At 43.9% G+C, this 19,854-nt stretch overlaps 1 long non-coding RNA gene across 1 annotated transcript; it reads left to right on the forward strand.

The window, feature by feature from the left end:
* Positions 1–8,180: 8,180 nt before the first annotated feature.
* LOC309858670 lies at positions 8,181–9,306 on the forward strand. The gene is made up of 2 exons (XR_014308299.1): positions 8,181–8,530; positions 8,929–9,306. It is a non-coding gene; the product is annotated as an uncharacterized lncRNA (long non-coding RNA).
* The last annotated feature ends 10,548 nt before the right edge of the window (positions 9,307–19,854 follow it).

Consider the following 19,854-nt stretch of genomic DNA (forward strand, 5'->3'; position numbering starts at 1 on the left):
TAAAACAGAGATCAGAAGAAAAGGAAATAATATCTTCAAAGTGCTGAAGAATCCTTGCTAATTTCTAATACAATAGTATTATTTCTCTACTTGGTGTTTTTTAATTTTTCCCAGAAAAAGCTAATTTAAAAAATTGAAAAACACTGAGAAATAAATGACAGTCAACCCAGAATTCTGTTATTTAACTGTTACTTAAGAGTGAAGGCAAAGATAAAAGATTGAAAACCCAACATGTCAAAACCTGTGGCTTCCTGCTAAATTAGTACATACAGTGCATAGATGGAAGGAAAAGAAGAAAGGCTAAAAATGGGCTAACAATCTAACTTAATTTATGAAAATAATAACAAAGAATACTTAAAAAATAATTTTTAAAGGACAATACCAGTGGAAGTATATATTTAAAAAATGAAAGGAGTAACAACACCCAAAGTTGGCTTTGAGGAAGGAAGGAAGGGAGGAAAAGACAAAACCCTGGGTAAGAAATAGTTTAAAAACTGAAAGAAAGGATTATGGTTGGTGTACTTTTCTGTTTATAATGTTCTACTTGAATAAACAGGTAAACAATGTTAGGGAGGAAAGGGGATTAAATTCAGCAGAGAGATAAAATAGTAGAATAACAACTCCATTGAAATAACTTAAGAACTTGATAAAGAGATAATTTTTTTAGAAAATGGAATTCTAAAATTCAAAACTATGTGGAGAATAAACAACATGGCACCAAAACCAGACAGGGGTGTCACAAGAAAATACAGGTCCCTGTGCCTTATGAACATAGATACAGAAATCTTCAACAAAATATTAGCCAACCAAATTCAACAAGACATTAAAAGAATCATAGAGGGGCATCTGGTGAATCAGTCGGTTAAGCATCTGACTCTTGGTTTCAGCTCAGGTCATGATCTCAGGGTCCTGAGATTTAGCCCTATGCTGGGCTCCACACTCAGTGTGGATTTTGCTTGTCTCTCTCCCTTTGCATTCACATTCGCTTTATGTTTCTCTCTCTCTCTCTCTCATAAATAAAAATAAAGTCTTAAAAAAAAAAAGAATCATATTTCATGATTAAGTGGGATTTATTCCAGGCATGCAAGTCAATGTGATAGGCCACATTAAAAAATGAATAGTAAAAATCACATGATTATCCCAAAAGATGCTGGGAAAAGCATTTGACAAAATTCAACATCCATTTATGATAAAACCTCTCAAAGTGAGTATACAAGAAAAACTACCTTACCATAATAAAGGTCATATCTGACAAGCCCACAACTAACATCATACTCAGGAGTGAAAAGCTGGAAGTTTTTTCTGTAAGATTAGGAACAAGGTAAAGATGCCAGTCTGCTCTTTTATTCAACATAGTACTGGAATTCCTAACCAGAGCAACTAGGCAAGACAAAGAAAAGGCATCCAGATTGCAAAGGAAGACGTGAAATTGCCACGACATACAGATGACATAATATACAAAACCCAACCCTAAGACTCAACCAAAAAAAAAAAAAACCTTTGAGAGCTAATAATTGAAATCAGTAAAGTTGCAGCTTACAAAACGAATACACAAAGATGTGTTGCATTTCTATACACTAACAATGAAGAAAGAAATTAAGAAAGCCATCACATTTATAGTTGCATCAAAAAGAATAAAATACCTGGGAATAAACTTAACCAAGGAGGCAAAAAATCTATATGCTGAAAACTATACGATGTTGATGAAAGAAATCGAAGAAGACACAAATAAATGGAAAGATATTCTGTGCTCACAAACTGGAGGAATAAAGATTGTTAAAATGTCCATACTACCCAAAGGAAAGCCCCAAGTCCCCCAAGCTGGGGCTTGGGGTAGAGTCCTGGGGTAAATGCGTGGTTCTCAAAAGTCCTCAAAGTTGGTTTGTTTCTTGCCAATGGTCCTGACCCTGCACACTCCTCCAGCATCTGCTGTAGGGTCCCAGGGGCATCTTTGTCAGTGAGGTTAGGGGAGGAGTTAGCATAAATGTGGAATATATTGGGTGATTTCAGGACTTTGCTGAGCCTGTTTGTTTCCCCGAGGGTCATAAGATCAGGTGATTTTGTTTCATGGAAGTCTAGAAGGGATGGGGGAAAGCAGACTGAGCTGTCAAGTGGGTGCTCCAGTCTGAGAAACAGTAGATGCTGGGAGTGAGGGAGTTGGATGACATGAGATGACAGAGAATGGGGCTCATTTGAAAGGGGAACAGGCTTTGGGTGGCAGTAAAGATGGCTGGAGTTGGGGGAAGTTATGGGGTCCTTGCCCATGTCACCCCCACTCCTCAGCAAAGTCAAAGAACATCACAAAATGGTGAAAGTGCTGGGAGTTCTTAGGACAATGGAGAAGGGATGGAGCCTTACCCGGGGGTCTGATCTGCACCTGAACCAAGCAGAAGGGGGAAAGCAAATGAGAGAGCCTACACAGCTCCTCTATGTTAGGTAGCATTTTCAAGCAGAATTATCACTGATTCTAAAAGAAAAAATGCACTTGAACTTAATATCTGCTATTTATCAAGCATCTGTACCAAAACCTTCCCAACATTAAAAAAAATTTTGTTCACCCTAACGGTCTCGGGAGACGGATATTGGCATTATGGGCAGAAGAGCCTCGGTTTAGAGTGGGAGAAGCTTGTCTAAGGTCATGGAGCTGGTAATCAGCAGACTTCGGGTTGCAACTCAGGTTGGACACAGAGGGAAAGGAAGTCTTTGGGTTCTTACATAAAATCCTATTTTGCTATTTCTAATGAGAGAAAATGTATTTATTTTACCTAAATAGTTACTCTAGCTGGTAGTACTTTCATAAGAGATCCATAATGTTGGTTTCTGATAAAGTTAGGTTTGTTTTCTTTTTGTTTGTTTGTTTTTTTAAGATTTATGAGAGAGAGCTTGCACGGGAGTTGTGTGGAGGGGCAAAAACAGATGGAGAGAGAGAATCCCAGGCAGACTCCATGCTGTGGGGGAAGCCAATGTGGGGCTCCACCTCAGGGCTCTGAGACCATCACCTGAGCTGAAAGTAGGAGCAGAATGCCTAACTGACTAAGCCATCCAGGTGCCTGGTTTTAGTTAAGTAATGAATTTGTTGCAGACTTAGTATGTTTACCTTAGGAGTGGTAGGCATTTTTAATAATGAGGAGGCTTTAAAAAAGCACTTTTAAATAAGGAGGTTAAAAAAAAAAAACAGTCAATATTTTTCATTTAAAAGGGAATTTGATTTTTTTTTTAATTGTATTTATTTAAGTTGCAGAGCACAAGCAGAGGGAACATCAGACAGAGGGAGAGGGAGAAGTAGGCTCCCTACAGATGTAGGACTCGATCCCCGGACTCTAGGACCATGACCTGAGCTGAAGGCAGACACTTAACCAACTGAGCCACCCAGTCACCCCAAAGGGATTTTGATGTTTTTTTTTTAAATTTTATTTATTTATTTTACACAGAGAGAGAGAGAGAGATGAAGATCACAAGTAGGCAGAGAGGCAGGCAGAGAGAGGGGGAAGCAGGCTCCCCGCTGAGCAGAGAGCCCGATGTGGGGCTCGATCCCAGGACTCTCAGATCATGACCTGAGCCGAAGGCAGAGGCTTAACCCACTGAGCCACCCAGGCGCCCTGGGATTTTGATGTTTTAAATACAAAATTTTCATTTTATAAGAATCGTATAAGCACTGTAAACACAAAGTGGTCTCTCAGGCAACATTCATGCTTCTCTTCCTCAGAGGGCCTGCCTCCTGCATCATGCCATTTCCTGGGTCCTTTAGAGGGGAGAAAAAAAGAGACCTACTCATTTCCACTCTATTTAAAGACAGATGGAACAGTGTGCAACACTTAGGGAAAGGGCAGTTTTCATTTATACCACCACTAGTCTAGAAAATTGGAGTTAGTCGGAAAGTAGGTATTAGGATTGAAATGCAGCTGGTATCATGTTTACTTTTCAGTACATTTTCCTTCTGAAAGGAATCAAGTGAAAATTTTACTTTTGAATTAATTGAACAAAACACCACCTAGTGGTAGATGGATATATTTTGAAAGTCAAGGGAACATGGGTTTCTTGTAGAAAATCTGGGATCCATTCACTCAGTTTGTTGTTGCTTTTTTTTGTTTTTTTAACCAGGTAACTTTAGTTTAATATTAAAACATTAAAGAGCTTACATAATTGGGGTTTGGGGAGGGCTTACGGCTGCAAAAACCTGGGTAGATAAAATCCTGTCGTGCCAAATGTCATGGAACACTCCTTTCTTTATGCATGTGTTCCAATGTAGTGCTTATAGCCAGTGGGATAAATACAGTCTCCACTGTGAAGACCCCCAAAATATCCTTCCCACATTTCAAGTTTTTCATTTTCAAAGCAGCATGTGATGATAGTTTGCCTTCTTAGATAGATCAGTGAGTGCCGCAGTGCACCTTCTCAGTGGACACCCAACCATCTGCCCCGTGTCACCTCCGGCCCTTTATACACATCCCGTCTCTCTGAAGGAGACGGCCCTGCCTGTGACTTCACAGAAGAGAATCCAGCAGCTGAGAATGTACCCAGCTTCCCGCCACCAATTTTACACACTTCCGAACAACCGCCTCCGCTCTGTCTCCTTCCCTCTTGCTGAGGGAGCTCCAGCCTAATGCTCCCATCTGAATCTGGGCGTCTCTCCTCAGGCCACCTCAAGATGGTCTCCCCTCTGCCTTCTCCAGTTCATTCCCCGTCGACTCCTCAGACTCTGGCTCTGTGAGGATGGAATGTTTCTCCCACCGTAAGAGCAGAAACACCTCAGACTTACTCAGTGACCACCTCTGTCTTCAGCCTCTTTTCCTTCTTTACAGGCTATCGGCACTTGTGGCCCCCAATGCTTCACCTGCCTTCACTCCTTAGCCAGGGGGGATGCGGGGACAGAAGGCCTCTCTGGAGCGTTTGCTCAAGGGGTCATTCCTTCCTTCCTGGAGGGATTTCATGCTTTGACTGCTCTCATGTCACACTCCCCTGCCTTCCCCCACCCCGGTCATCTCAAAGGTTACTCTTCATTTTGCTCCCCCTATGAACACTGCTGTGCCTTGGAGATGGCCTTCAACTCTTCAAGTACATTTCCCTGGGTGTTGAATCCACTCCATTGGCCTAACTGGTGGACTGAAGGAGTCTGCAACCTGTTAGTACTTGTCACGGAGACAAACCCCTCATCGTCATTGCACATCTGTACTATGTTCCCTTCGTTGTTCACTGACACTCTGCCTTGTCACAAAATGGAATTGAGGGGTAAGTACGCACACGCGTGTGTGTGTGCCATGTATTACACCAAGCACTTTTTAAAAAAAAGATTTTATTTATTTGACAGAGATCACAAGTAGGCAGAGAGGCAGGCAGAGAGAGAGGAGGAAGCAGTGAGCAGAGAGCCTGATGCGGGCCTCCATGCCAGGACCCTGAGATCATGACCTGAGCTGAAGGGAGAGGCTTTAACCCACTGAGCCACCCAGGTGCCCCTACACTGAGCACTTTAAATGAATGATCTCATTTCATCCTCACCACAAACTCATGAATAAAGTCCTATTCATTTTCTCTAATTTACAAATTATAACTGAGTCTCTAGGCAGATAAATAATTTTCCCAAGGTCACACAATTAGAAAGGAACAGAGCTAGAATTTGGTGATGGGGTAATGTTTAATAATAAATCACATGCTTTTCATCTCTTCCCCTAGCCCTCTCCCCCAACCGTCAAGCAGCATAGTTCTCTAAGTGCGTGCCCTACAGAGGGATGATGGATCCAGTGTAGAGCAAAGAAGTTCTAACTCAATTTTGACTTTCAAAAGAGACATTTTAGAGCCTGATGGAGAAAAGGTAGTAGTGAGAGGCCTGGCTTTCCACTGCAAGAATGAAGCACTTGAATGAGACAGGGATTCTCGCGATGCCTCCAAACACTGAGAATTACACAGAGAAAATTAATTATAGAGCATCCGAAGAGCCGCTGAGAAGAGCAACTGCAGGATGGGACATACAGGACATACAGTCATGCCTTCCAGGTTAGGAAGGGGCTTGGAGAGATTTGGGGGCTGGTGAGTACCCAACACGTGTGAGGGTCTGTTCCTTGACCCCCACTTTGGGGCCAACATTCTGATGTACAGGAGTGACGATGACCAGCAGATAGAAACTCAGAGCACGTGGGCTTGTTTCCTGCTTTCCCGGGCAGGGCAAAGGCAGCTGCAACCCTCCTAGTTGAGGATGGTGCCAGAACACCGCCATCTCAGGAAACAGCTCAGCAGCGGATGAGAGGACTGTTTGCATCCATGTGCCCCGGGGCAGCGTCTCAGGGGCCCAGACCCTTTAGAATAGAACAAGGAATACAGCCAGAAGGTCTTGGACTCCGAAGAAGGGACGCAGAGATGCTGAGAGACTCGAGAGCCTGAAAAAGTGGTTGGGTCAAGACAGTGGGAGGCAAGACTCACCAGTGTCCGTGGACTCTGGCACAAGGCCAGGGAGCCCCAGCCCATAAGAGAGACAAGACCTCGGGATATCAACAAACACAAGATGACAGCTTAGGGACTGGGCCATGCTTCCTCATTGCCATTATGAAATTTGAGGTTCATCCTGAGCCAAAATGTCACTTGGGGAGAGCAAGAGGGAGGAAGGCAAATCCCTTGAAAGATGGAACACTCATGCCAAAGAAAACTAGAAACATAGCAGAGACTGGTGCTTAGGAGAGAGGAATTTAGGCGAGAGTGATACAAGAATTGTAGGCAGGGGGGTGCCTGGGTGGCTCAGTGGGTTAAAGCCTCTGCCTTTGGCTTGGGTCATAATGCCAGGGACCTGGGATGGAACCCTGCACCGGGCTCTCTGCTGAGCAGGGAGCCTGCTTCACTTCCTCTCTGTCTGCCTCTCTGCCTACTTGTGATCTCTTGTCTGTCAAATAAATAAATAAAATCTTAAAAAAAAAAAAAGAATTCTAGACACGGAACTGTCAGGTTATGAAAAACTCCCTCATGTCACATGTCTTCTGGAGCTGTCTTTGTTCCTTGCAGCGACCATCACAGGAAGGCTGATGGCCAATGGTCCTGTACAGTCCTGTACAGCTGGAGTGGGATTCTCACCACTGCCGCTTGTATTAAATTTGCTTTTTCCTCATTTTATTCTTTGTTTGGAAGATTGGGGGGTCAAGAATACTTTTGGGGTATTAAGAAATAAAATTTAAAAGCTAGTTAATTTGGAACATGGGTTGTGAGAGTGTGTCTTTGTTATTTCTGGATATAATCAAACAGGTCATGTGAAGGTCCAAGTAACTAGCTCCTCTTAGTGTTCATTGAGTTCTTTCCTGAAGCCCTAAGTCTCTCTTCTAGCCTATGTTCTGGGGTATCTTTACTCAATTTTTCATCAGTGTAAGTAATCCGTGTGTGTGTGTGTGTGTGTGTGTGTGTGTTCCTCAAGACCCAAAGGAACATAAGTGAATAGACCACTACCAAACCCAGCACACTGAGCAAGTCCTAAGTAATAGAGTCTCAAGTAGGACAGCAGACATCATGGATGTCTGCCCACCAGCACGCACCCCTCTTCTCTGTCCATTGAGTCCTGCCTTTGCTGGGGAATCAGCCCTCTGTGTGCTTCACGGAACTCTGGCCCCTACCCAAAGCAATCACTGCAACCCCAGGCCCTCTGGCAGTGGTTACTTTAGGGATGGCCTCATTTCCGTTTAATAATATGTAAAGCAATGGCTTCTGGGGGATGTGGGGGTCCTGGGAGAGTTTGGGGGATCTGGGGAGAGGAGCCCAAGTCTCACAGAAGGGAGGAGTGTACAGCAAGCACTAAAGTGGCCAGAGGAGACTAGGAAGAGAAACTAGTCCTGACTAGTTAGCTGACAAGTTCACATGCGGGCACAGCGCCCTGTAGTCCCTCATCTCTGCATTTTTGCTGAAGTTTAAGTCGCAGGTGGCAGCATCCCCTTGGCTGAGGCCAGGTCCCCAGCTTCTCATGCCAACTCGCAGGGGACCGGAGGGAGGGGTTCCCTGTCCACTTCAGGTTCTGTAGCGGGAGGGAGCCGTTCCCCACCAACACCTGAGACAACGAAAGAGTCACCCGACACAGAAAGAAAGGGTGGACGCTGGGTAGCCAACGGAACCCACAAGCATCCACCACAGTGAAACCAGAGCAATCGAAGCCTCAGAAACAAAACTGCTTGGGCGCTGGAGCCTGTAGGGCCTCGGCGACCTGCTTCCCAGGCTGAAATGCCCCGCGAAATACACGGAATTTAGATGCCACTGACTTTACATTTGTATCTATTTCAACCGGGCATGCAAAAAGTTACGTTTGACGCAACTCAAGAGGCTCGGAAACAGATCGCGGGGGCAGATGGCACGCGGGGAGACCGGGGTTGGCGGCGGGGACCCCGGAGGCGCGGACCGGTGGCCGCGCATGAGCACAGCATCGCCGGGACTCTGGCTCCACCTGCTGGTGCAGTTTTCCTCCGCGGTTGTTCTCGCGGGGCGTTCCCGGCGCGAGGCTCGCGCGGCGCCGCAGTGCGTGGCTTAGCCCAGGTGCGCCCCCCTGCAGCGTGGGGCGAGGATTCCCGGAGTAAGAATGGAGGAGGGGAGGCTGATCGAGAAGGCTGTGCTTGGTGGGACGGGATGGGCGCTGGGAGCAGGGTGTTCTCGTTTCCATGTCAGGACGCACGAGGAACCCAGGGCTGAGGCGGAGGATTTCTGCGTTCTCGGGGTCCCGGGGGAGGGCTGGGGCGGGGTGCTCTGCGCCTCGCTCTCACAGCGTGGACAGAGGGCGGATGCTCCCCTCCTCCTCCTTTCTCAGCCCCCTCGAGGACTGTGCCAGCAGCAGAAGTTGCCTCGGCAGGTCCGTTCCCCTTGCGTGTGTGACTCATGGCCACGGCTTCCCTCTTGCTCAAGACTTGTGCGCGCGGCCCACATCAGCTGGGGTTTATCGCAGCTTCCTGGGTTTCTCTCCCTTCTCTTCTGCAGCTCGAGACCGCTACTCTTCTCCAACCTGCTGCCAGGTGTCACACGAGGGCTTTCTGTGTTTGTGGTTCACGTCCGGGAGGCGGACCCGCGGTGCCACTGAACAAGCTGAGGCCACTGCCTGGGGACTAACTCTCCGCTACACGACGTCAGTGACCCCCTGCGAGCCTGCTGCCCACAGACCTCCTTCGCTCTCAGTGCTGTGGAATGGCCCACCATGGCCAAGTTAGGGTACAGGGCCACTGTAGCCGAGGTTCCTGGGTCTGACGACCCCCATTCACAGGGACAAGCCCAGCCCTAACCAGCTTTCTTAGAAATACAGTTTGTGTTTGTTTTTTTAATTGAGGTTTGATTAAATCAAGTAAAATGGATAGATCTTCAGTGTAGAGCTTAGAGAGTTTTTATGGATTATGGTCACCACAACCCTGGTCCAGATACACACGTGATTGGAGTTGAGTATGTTGAGTCAATTAGAGCAAATTCCTCTCCGCGCTGGGACGGGGTGGGGGATGGGCGTGGGGGGCGGTACCTAAGGCCGAGGTTCTCGAATGTTATCAGCATCAGAATCACCTGGAGGGCCTTGTTAAAACTCAGATTGCTGGGCTTCATCCCAGAGCTTCTGATTCAGTCAGTGTGGGGTGGGCTGAGAAGTTGCAGTTCTGACAAATTCCAGATGATTTGCCGGTGATGCTTTCCTTCGGGGCCACACTTCGAGAACTCCTGGGCTCAGGAATTGCCAGTAAAAGTTAGTTAAGCTGCCTGGTATTTATAACCATACAAAGAAGGAAAAGCCGTTAGCAGAATATCTTTAATTAAAATGTGTCAGCCAGGTATTTGACTGATGATCTTTGGGGGCTGAGCTTCTCTTGCCTGCCGCAGAGCTCTTTGGTATCCTGTCCGCTTCTAGCAAAGGGATCCACAAAGTTTCAAGCATGGATTGGGTCAGTACAAACTCTGCGAGCTCAAAAGGATCCGTATGCTTTTAAAAACTAGAAGACCCATTTTACCTTTTTAGAGTCAGAGGACTGGTATTTGTAAATTGTTTCAAGATCCTCAGAAGTAGGTTAATCAGTCCACACCTATTGCTAGGGCATTTTAAACATTTTTAAAAGGAGGACTAATAAGTATATATTTAGTTTTTGTTCCCGGTTTCTGACACACACCTCCTAAAATCCTTAGAATCTCTAAAGAACGGTAAGTGTCTTGTGTACTCTCATGAGATGTCTGCTATGGGGTGGGGGTGTGTGTGGCCAGACAGCTTCAGGATGTGTGAAGGTTGAAACAAGACAGAATTTGGGTTGAGAACTTATAGTTCCAACAGTCCACCCCCATCCCTGCCCTCCTGGAAGGGGAGACGGACTGGAGATTGAGTTCAGTCACTAATGGCCCATGATTGCATAAAACCTCCATAAAACCTCCTAAACCATGAGGTTCAGAGAGCTTCCAGGTTGGCGAACACATCAAGGTGCTGGGAGGGTGGCCTTCCAGAGAAGGCATGGAAGCCCCTTTCCACATATCTTTCCCTGTACATCTCATCTAGCTGGCTAGCCTTGAAGTGTGTCCTTTATGATAAACCAGTAATAGTAAGCAAAGTGCTTTTCTGAGTTCTGTGAGCCACTCTACCAAATTATTGAACCTGAGGAGGAGGGGATCATGGGAGCTCCCGATTGACAGTCGGTTGGTTGGTCAGAAGTATGGGTGACCATCTGGGACTTTTGGCTGGGCGGTCCTGCCAGGTCTGTGCTAACTCCTGGAAGTCCGCGTCAGAGCTGAACTGTAGGACATCTAGATGTTGTCTAGAGAGTCGGAGGATCAACTGATGTGCGGAAAAAACCCAACACCTTCGGTGTCAGAAGTGTTATGAGTAAAAACAGCTCAGGCACTTTAATAATTGTAAAATCAACCACCTAAAATGTGCACTTTTAACTTTTATATTCACTTTCTGAATCCAGAATCTTTTTTCATAACTTTCTTTCCAAATATTCTAGATTTTTTTTTTTAGCAAGGATTGTATATTACTTTAGTCAAAAGAATCAGAAAAAAAACAAGCACCAACACAAAAACAAAATTTCTAGGAAAAGCAACAATAGAGGTCTGAGAAGTTGAAATTGTTACCACTATTTTGATAAACAGCTGTGTTTAATTAAGAATTCTGTATTGCAAGATATTTGCTTTTCTCTATTTATCTATATCTATCTATCTATCTATCTCACAGTGTCCATAGGCTATCTCAAAGGACCCTAGGGTTCTAATCTTCTTTAATTGACACTATTGCCAGCAACTCAGTCTAATCTTTGGAAGTGTTATGCTAACCTTGCCTTTCTACTCGCTCCACATGAACCAGCCGTCAGCTAACCTGCCACTCCCTGAACTCAGGAGCCTTATTACATGAACTTCTGTTAAACCACCTTATGTTCAATTATTTGAGCCAGAACATGGGTCTTTATATGCACTTGGCTGTTTCTCATTGCTGTTTGGTCAATAATGTACAAGAAGTAGATTCCTTTAAAAAAAAAATAGACTTTTAAACAAGAGTTTTAGTATACTACCTTCTTTTTTTTTTTTTTTTTTAAGCAGCATGGAGAGGTTGGACCACTGTTTGGAGAAGGATAGGAAGGAAGGTTTTTTTAAAAGAAAAAGTCAGCTTTTTCACTTTGGAGCAAATGGATTAATTCTGGTCCTCCTCAATTTATTTTAATTCCTTTATGTTTCCTTAGTGTGGGCTCCACTAGCCATTGGTTGTTCTGTGAGCAAACATTCTGGAAACTCTTTTTGCGGAAAGGAATGTACTGGCAGACAAGATTTGAACATCAACCCTGTCTTCTGTGCTTCCAGGGCTGAGAGGGAAGGGACCAAATTGAAAAACTACCATTAGATAGATTCACAAGGCTTCATCTCAGCATCACATTAGGACAGAACCAGTGTTTGGTTCTTCGGAGGCCATGGCCACAGGTAAAAGCAATAGTGAAAGTAGGCTCAACTCTAACTTCTTGGGCACAAGCCTAAAGACGGGACCAGCTGGGGACAATCTGCCCTGGGGGGAGGGGGAGAGGCAGCCATGGCTCTTCCACTCTGATGGGGCCTTGCAGGCGAAAGCCAACAAATATATGTAGCTGTTGCTACTTTCCAAAAGAGGCAGCTCATTGGTCAAGTATTTGATGAACCCCTTTTGAATCTAAAATACAAACCCAAAACTCAAAACCGAGTCATGTATCTTTTTCTCTTAATTTTTAAAAAAATTCTATTTTTTTTATTTGCTAGAGAGAGGGAGCCCAAGTAGGGAGAATGGCGGGCAGAGGGAGAGGGAATAGCAGTCTCCCCGCTGAGCAAGGAGCCTGCCTATGCTGGACTCGATCCCATTGGGATTGTAACCTGAGCCAAAGGCAGCGGCTTAACTGACTGAGCCACCCAGGCATCCCAGGAGTCCTATCTTTTTAGAATCTGAAATGAAACCGAGCAGTCCTGGGTGATCCATCCTTCCCACAATTCTTTGCTAATGGGTCCCTAAACTCCTATTCACCCTGCACCCCTCAGGCTCAGGGGCTTGCAGCTTTGCAGGGCAGCCCTCGCCATCACCAGACCGCTCTGCTCTACAGGGCAAAGAGAACATCCTCCCGCTGAGCTAGGGTTTGCCCCCTGCAGCCTTCCACGCTGGGCTTCTGGAGCATTCAGAAAAAGGCCTCCCCGGGCCAGTATCGGAAGTGTCTGAAGTCTGCAGTGTCATCTTCTCTGAGTCTCCTGTCATTCAGAGCAAGCATTGTAAAGGCTCTCATCTGTTCTTCAGATTATAGGTTTGCCATCTCCCTCCCTCTCCCTCTCCATGAGGCTCTCCAACCTGGCCAAACGCTAAATATGTGGTCTCTACGGGATGAGCATGAGTGGAGGACCCAAGGGTTATAATCTTCTTTAATTGACACTATTGCCAGCAACTCAGTCTAATCTTTGGAAGTGTTATGCTAACCTTGCCTTTCTACTCACTCCACATGAACCAGCAGTCAGCTAACCTGCCACTCCCCGACTCAGGAGCCTTATTACATGAACTTCTGTTAAACCACCTTATGTTCAATTATTTGAGCCAGAACATGGGTCTTTATACACACTTGGCTAAAGAGTGAAAAACTGATTCTCAGGGATAGTTGGCATTTCACCAAAGATCCCATGACTAGTTTAACTAAACTTTTAGCATATCATTCCTTGATAGCACACTTCCAAGTCTTTTTCAGTCTTGACTTTTTTTTTTTAAGGTTTTATATATTTATTTGACAAAAAGTGAGTAAACACAAGCAGGGGGAGAGGGAGAAGCAGGCTTCCCACTGAGCAGGGAGCCCACTGCGCAGCTTGGTCTCAGGACCCCGGGATCATGACCTAAGCCCAAGGCAGATGTTTAACGACGGAGCCACCCAGGCGCCCCGCAGTCTCGACTCGTTCATCCGAAAAAGTATCTGCATCACCAAATAAAACAAAAGTTAAAAAAAAGAAACATCAGACATTATTTAAGTGCTTTTTTTGTAAATTAATTCACTTAATCCTCATCAGTTTTTGAGGTAGGTCCTATTATCATCTACATTTTAGCGTTTCAGAAGATGACACACAGAGAAATGAATAAATTGCCCAAGGTCACGGAGTGGATAACGTGGGAGAGCTGGGATCTCACTTTGGCAGTCTGGCTCCAGTCTGCTTACCCATGAGGCCTCTCAAAGCAAAGCAGTTTCCTGGAAGCTTTATAAAAGTGTCTCTGATTTTAAGACCTTGCTCATTTATTTACTCAGCACTTGCTGATTTCCAGGCCTCATGGTTGGCTCTGGGTACCCATGCACAGGACAGACAGGGGACAATGGGGCACAGGGAGATTTCTGTCTGTTTTAAGTGACAGAAACCTGACTCCAAACTAGATTAAGCTTTAAAAAGGCAGTTTATTGGCTCACGTATCCAAAATCTAAGAGCAATAGATCTTGGTTTGGAGGCAGTAAGATCTAGAGACAGGATCTAGATCCTGTAGTTAGGGCATGGGTGGGGTTTGTTGCCAGAAGATGGTGAAGGAAAGCCTGCCAGGCAGAGCCACCTGTAGATAAGGAAGACCTTCAGCAACAAGCAACAGAGGTGGGTTCTGTTACCTTGAAAATACATGTATTAGAAGGCATGGGGTGGCTGTTCTGGTACCTTGAAAATACATGTATTAGAAGGCATGGGTGGCTTTTAGCATCATAAAATCAGGTGAAGATCTAGACTCACCAGGACCAACAACTAAGGCAGCTTGGGGGGACTCAAGTAGCATGAGATGAACTGACAGGCATCTTTCCAGAAATGAATTCACACCAGTCTTCCCCCCAACCCCCATCATGTCTCTTCACTCAAAATTGTAAGCTACCCTTGCACACCTACTAGAATGGCTAAAATTTAGAAAGACTGATCATACCAAGTGTTGATGAGCATGTAGAGAAATAGGAGCTCTCCTACGTTGTTGGTGGGAATGTAGAATCACAAAAACTCTTTCCAAAAACAGTTATTTCTCAAAAAGCTAAACTTGCATTTATCATCTGACCCAACCATTATTTCCCTAAGAGAAATGGAAGCATGTGTGTATGCTAAGACTCGTACATGAACGTCCATGACACTTTGTTCATTATAGCCCCCCAGGGGGAAACAACCCTGATGCCCATCAAAAGGGGAATGGATAGACAAACTGCTGTCTCCATGCATTAGAATGCTAGTCAGCAATAAAAAGGAATGAACTGTTGCTGAGCACAAGGGCATGTATGAGTCTAGACTAATTCTGCCGAATGAAACAAGCCAGTCAAAAGAGGTTACATAGTATGTGATTCAATTTATATAAAATTCTAAAACAATGCAAACTAATCTAGTGACAGAAAGGACATCAGTGGTTTTCTGGGGAGAGCAGCTAGAAGAAGAAATTAGAAAGGAGAACAAGAAAATTTTTTGAGGTGATGGATATCTTTATTATTTTGACCACGATGATTTCGTGGGTATGTACTTAGGTCTCTGTATCAGCATATAAATATGTAGTTTGTTCTATGTAAGTTATACCTCAAGAGAGCTATTAAAAATGTTCTTTGCAAAGTCTACACTAAAGATTTAAGGAGGAATAATAATTCTCCTCTCCCAGTCACCACTATTAGAGAAATTATTAAATGTATACTAATTTCTTTTTTTTTTTAAGATTTTATTTATTTATTTGATAGAGACACACCGAGAGAAGGAACACGAGCAGGGGGAGTGGGAGAGGGAGAAGCAGGCTTCCTGCTCAGGAAGCCTGATGCAGGGCTTGATCTCAAGACCCTGGGATCAAGACTTGAGCTGAAGGCAGATGCTTAACTGACTGAGCCACCCAGGCACCTGGTGTATACTAATTTCTTAATGTGTCACTGGTAGGTTAGTCTTTGGAGTCTTAGCTCTAGTGAGTGTGGAGTGCCTTGGGGGAAGACAGCATTGAGCTTGTAGTTTCATACAGCCCCACACACTTCTACATAGAAAACTAGGAAATTAGTAAACCAGGATTTTTACATTTGTAGAAACGTTAGAAATCATCTCGTTCAACTGTGACACTTAATAAGTGAAAAAAATAAGAATCAAAGAAGTAATTTGCCGACACTTGTTTTGCCAGTATAATATAATCATGGTATAATTACTTAATTAAAAAATTATCTTCCTGGGCAAATGACAAAATAATTACTAACAACAATCTGGACAGATATTTTTGGTTGGTTGGTTGGTTGGTTGGTTGGTTGGTTGGTTTCTGCCTCTTCAGTAATCTCTGGGACTTATCTAGTCCAGAGGTGCTCCTTCCCCATAGGAAAAAGGGCTGGGAAAGAAGTGGAGTCACTTGGCTGATCATGTCTTTCTGAATTCAGCTATTTCTCCATCAAGGTCTGGACAAAGATTCCTCAAACATGGGGCCTAGTGGTGGCGCCTATCTTCCTTGTGTCAGTGAGCCATAAAGTAGAGGGATCATGTTTGCTGATTTTATCATTTGATTTATTTATTTATTTATTTATTTATTTATTTATTTATTTATTATTAACATATAATGAATTATTTGTTTCAGGGGTACAGGTCTGTGAGTCATCAGTCTTACACAATTCACGCACTCACCATGGCACATACCTCCCCAATGTTCATCCCCCAGTCACCCCATCCCTTCCATTCCACCTTCCAGCAACTCTCAGTTTGTTTCCTGAGATTAAGAGTCCCTTATGGTTTGTCTCCTTCCCTGGTCCCATCTTGTTTCATTTTTCCCTCCCTTCCTCCCCACAGCCCCTCCACCCTGCCTCTCAGATTCCTCATATCAGAGAGATCATATAATAATTGTCTTTCTCTGATTGACTTCACTTAGCATAATACCCTCTAGTTCCATCCACGTCATTGCAAATGGCAAGATTTTTGGGGTTTTGATGGCTGCATAGTATTCCATTGTACATGTATACCACATCTTCTTTATCCATTCATCCACTGATGGACATCTAGGCTCTTTCCATAGTTTGACTATTGTGGACATTACTCATAAACATTGGGGTGCATGTGCACCTTTGGATCCCGACATTTGTATCTTTAGGGTAAGTGATCAGTACTGCAATTGCTGCATCATAGGGTAGCTCTATTTTCAACTTTTTGAGGAACCTCCATAATGTTTTCCAGAATGGCTGCACCAGCTTGCATTTCCACCAACAGTGTAGGAGGGTTCCTCTTTCTCCTCATCCTCACCAACATCTGTCATTTCCTGACTTGTTAATTTTGGTGTGAGGTGGTATATCACTGTGGTTTTGATTTGTATTTCCCTGATGCCAAGCAATGTGGAACACATTTTCATGTGTCTGTTGGCCACCTGGATGTCTTCTTTGCAGAAATGTCTGTTCATGTGTTCTGCCCATTTCTTGATTAGGTTATTTGTGCTTTGAGTTTGGTTGAGTTGAGATTGGTAAATTCTTTATAGATTTTGGATACTAGCCCTTTATCTGATATGTCATTTGCAAATATCTTCTCCCATTCTGTCAGTTGTCTTTTGGTTTTGTTGACTGTTTCCTTTGCTGTGCAAAAGCTTTTGATCTTGAAGTCCCAATAGTTCATTTTTGCCCTTGCTTCCCTTGCTTTTGGCAATGTTTCTAGGAAGAAGTTGCTGTGGCTAAGGTCAAAGAGGTTGCTGTCTATGTTCGTCTCAAGGATTTCGATGGATTCCTGTCTCACATCGAGGTCTTTTACATTTTCTGTATCTGAGTATAGTGGGCACACCGTATTACGTTAGTTTCAGGTGTACAACATAGTGATTCAACCTCTCTATACATTATGCTGTGCTTACCACAGGTGTGGCTGCCATCACCATACAACACTATTACAATATCATTGACATAATCTCCGTGCGGTACCCTTTATTCCCCTGACCTATTTATTCCATTACTGGAAGCCTGTGTCTCCCACTGGCCTTCGCTCTTTATGCCTACCCCCTCCACTCCCTTCCCTCTGGCAACCATGAACTTGTCTTCTATATTTATTCAGCTTTTTGTTTGCTTTTTCATTTGTTTTTTTAGATTCCACATTTAAATGGAATCATATGGTATTTGTCTTTCTCAGTTGGACTTATTTTGCTTAGCATAATACCCATTAGGCTTATCCGCGTTGTCACAAATGGTAAGATCCCATCCTTTCTTATGGCTATTATTCCCTTGTGTATGTGTATGTATGTATGTATGATATATAGAAATATAGCTATAGGTATAGATATATATCTCACATCTTCTTTATCCATTCATCTATTGACAGACACTAGTTTGCTTCCATATCTTGGTCTTTGTAAATAATGCTGCAATAAATACAAGGATGCATATATCTTTTCAAAACAGTGTTTTCATTTCCTTTGGGTAAATACCTAGTAGTAGAATTATCATAGGGTACCTCTGTTTTTAAATTTTTGAGCAACCTCCACACTGTTTTCCAGAGTGGCTGCACCAGTTTGCATCCCCATTAATAGTGCATGAGGGTTCCTTTTTCTCTACATCATCGCCAACCCTTATTTCTTGTCTTTTGTATTTTAGCTATCTGACAGGAGTGGGGTGATATCTCATTGTTATTTGGATTTGTCTTTCACTGAGAATCATGATGCTGAACATTTTTTCATGTGTCTGCCATATGCATGTCTTCTTTAGAAAAATGTCTATTCGGGTCCACTGCCCATTTTTATTTTTATTTTTATTTTTGTAAAGGATTTTATTTATTTGACAGAGAGAGGCACAGTGAGAGAGAAAACACAAGCAGGGTGAGTGGGAGAGGGAGAAGCAGGCTTCCTGCTGATCAGGGAGCCTGAGGTGGGGTTCTAACCCAGGACCCTGGGATCATGACATGAACTGAAGGCAGATGCTTAACTACTGAACTACCCAGGTGCCTCCTCTGCCCATTTTTAGATCAGACTGTTGTGCGTGTGTGTGTGTGTGTTCCTTTGGCATGTGTTTTAATTAGTAAAGAAGAACAATAACAACAAAACATATATCCAAGAGGCGTTTCCAACAATTAAATCATTATATAAATAGTGGGACTCCTCAAATACTTTAAACAACCTGATATATAAGACATCTGGTTCATTTCAATAGCAATTTTGGCACAAGTTTGACTTTTTTTCTATCACATTTTGGGGACAGGTGGTTAACATTTTGCAATATAAAATAAAAACAAAATGATACTTCTAAAGCATACCTTACACAAAAATTGATTTCAGAAGTATGGAAAATTCAAAGCCCTAGAGGTGCTAGAATAAAATATTGATGAATGTGGATTATACTTGTTCTATGGGAAATGCTCAGGGCACATTCTCTATTCCCTTTGATAACTGCGCTTTCTCCACATGCCCCTCCCTGGATGAGCCCCTTAAAGTTTGTGACTCCAGCATTCCCTGGACACCATTGAAGGTTTTGGTTTGGAGAGAAGGGCGCAGAATAGGCCAACTATTCTAACTATGAGTTAGCTTGCCGTGAGTTAAAACTGAGGCAAAGAGATGCCAGTCTGCTCATCAGGGTGCCAGAAGTGGGGTGGCCACAGTATGGAGAAAAGAAGAGGGAAGAGTGATGTGGCTGCTCAGAGAGAAGCAGAGCGGAGAGATGAAGAGAGCAAAGCAGGTCAACTCAGAGCAATGGGAAAGATGCTTTGGTTCCAGGTAAGGCTTTTAGTTCTGAGTTCCAGAATCTGCTGTGGCCACATTGACTCTCCTACCTCCAGGTTACAGTTTAGATCCCAAGTTTTATGATGAATTTCCCTTTAGTTATGCCAGCTTCTGTGGCTTGCAAATAAAAAAGCCTAAACGGAAGCAATGGTCTTGGCAAAATTCTAGGTATACTAGCACAAGCAGAATCTGTAACAGAAAAATTCTTTGGAAAAAAATCTGTCCTCATAAAAATTAAGAATTTCTTTATCGAAAAGAGTCAGAGGACTAAATTAGAAGAGCACTTGGGGACAGAGAACTACCTAGGTGACTAAGAGCTATGTTCTTACTATCGCTGAAATCTATAGCGAAAGGTAAATACACTAATGACAACACAACATCAGCACAGATCTCAAAATGGGCCATTTCCAGTAGAAATACAGACAACCGATTTATATGTAAAGTGCCAAAAAGAAAAAAAACTGATAAAATACTATTTTTGGTATATCGGGCTGGGTAGGTAGGCAGTCTCCCAAGTGTCCTCCCACTTCACATTTTGCCTTCACTATGGTTTTTTTAAGCACAGAAGCCAGGGGGCGCCTCTTGAATCCTAAGTGAGAGTAAGTCACTCCTTTATTCTAATTCCGCGTCTGGTTCCCGTCTAGTCTAGAGAAACCCTTCGCCCCCAGAACCCCAGAGCAGCCCCCATTACTTCACTAACCACACCCACTCTCGCCCTTGCCCGGTGCACACCAGCCTCCTGCGGGGTGGTTGCTGTTTGACACAGG

Source organism: Mustela nivalis (genome assembly GCF_964662115.1).
Source record: "Mustela nivalis genome assembly, contig: HAP1_SCAFFOLD_3146, whole genome shotgun sequence".
NCBI classification, from domain to species: Eukaryota; Metazoa; Chordata; class Mammalia; order Carnivora; family Mustelidae; genus Mustela; species Mustela nivalis.